Source organism: Nerophis lumbriciformis, linkage group LG03 (assembly GCF_033978685.3).
Source record: "Nerophis lumbriciformis linkage group LG03, RoL_Nlum_v2.1, whole genome shotgun sequence".
Taxonomy (NCBI): domain Eukaryota; kingdom Metazoa; phylum Chordata; class Actinopteri; order Syngnathiformes; family Syngnathidae; genus Nerophis; species Nerophis lumbriciformis.
The window spans coordinates 37,546,279-37,547,500 of record NC_084550.2 but is presented as its reverse complement, the minus strand read 5'-3'; positions in this window follow the sequence as shown (position 1 = coordinate 37,547,500).

Sequence of the window (1,222 nt, the reverse complement as noted above, 5' to 3'; positions counted from 1 at the left end):
ATTTTTCGGACTATAAGGCACACTTAAAATCCTTTCATTTCCTCAAAACCCGACAGCGCACCTTAAAACCTTGTGCGCCTAATGTACGGAATCATTTTGGTTGTGCTTACCAACCTCAAAGCTATTTTATTTGGTACATGGTGAAATAATAAGTGTGACCAGTAGATGGTAGTCACACATAAGAGATAAATGTAGGCTGCAATATGACTCAAGTAAACACCAAAATTGTATATGTTCCATTGAAAATATAGAATATTACACACAGCGCTCAAAAATCTTTGGTAAGCAATGAAGCCGCACCGCTTGATGGATTGTACCGTGCTTCAACATAGGAGTATTATTTTGGTGTGTGTATAAGGTAACACATATTATCTGGTGTTTAATTTCGCAATATTATGCAAATGCAACTTTTCTTACCTTCTGGTACCTGCTGATCTGTATTTGGGATCTGCATAAGTCCTGAAAATTAGTGCGCTTCCGCCTTTGTTGTCCGTGCCGACACCGAAAAGCTTCTTCTTTTTCTCTATCTTCTTGTAATGGGACATTCATCCTCCGCTGTTGCCATTTCTAATATAAAGTAGTGTAAAGTTCTTACTTATATCTGTCAGTAAACTCGCCATGAAAGCACTAAAACATACCGGTGTAGTGAGTTTACATTATTCACCCAAGGAACTTTAGTTATTGGAGAGTTCCGGTCGGACGTTTTTTCTCGGGACACATTTCCGGTGTTGTTGTTTTGCATGAGTGAGCCACGGATGAGGAGATGCTGCTCCGTTATTGATTGAAGTAAAGTCTAAACTTATTCCACCCCCGTCCTTGCACGCTACACCGCTACAACAAAGATGACGGGGAGAAGACGCTGTCGAAGGTGAGCCACGTAAATAAGACCGCCCACAAAACGGCGCATCCTGAAGCGACTGTCAGAAAGCGACTTGAAGATGATCTGTAAAACATCATCTATGCAACATTTTGACCAAATAACCACCATTACATGTTATGTAGACCACAAGGAAGCATTTTACATTTAGGAAAAACAAAAAATTATACGACCCATTTAATAATGTGTATATATATTTACGTTAGGTCAGGAAAAAACACGGATGTTATTTCATCCTTACAAGCCTTTCACAGGTTTCCCTGCTCTTCAGGGGAAACCGGCTTGTAGGGATGAAATGGCCTCCGTGTGTTTTCCTGACCTAACGTATATTCCGCTCTACCCCGG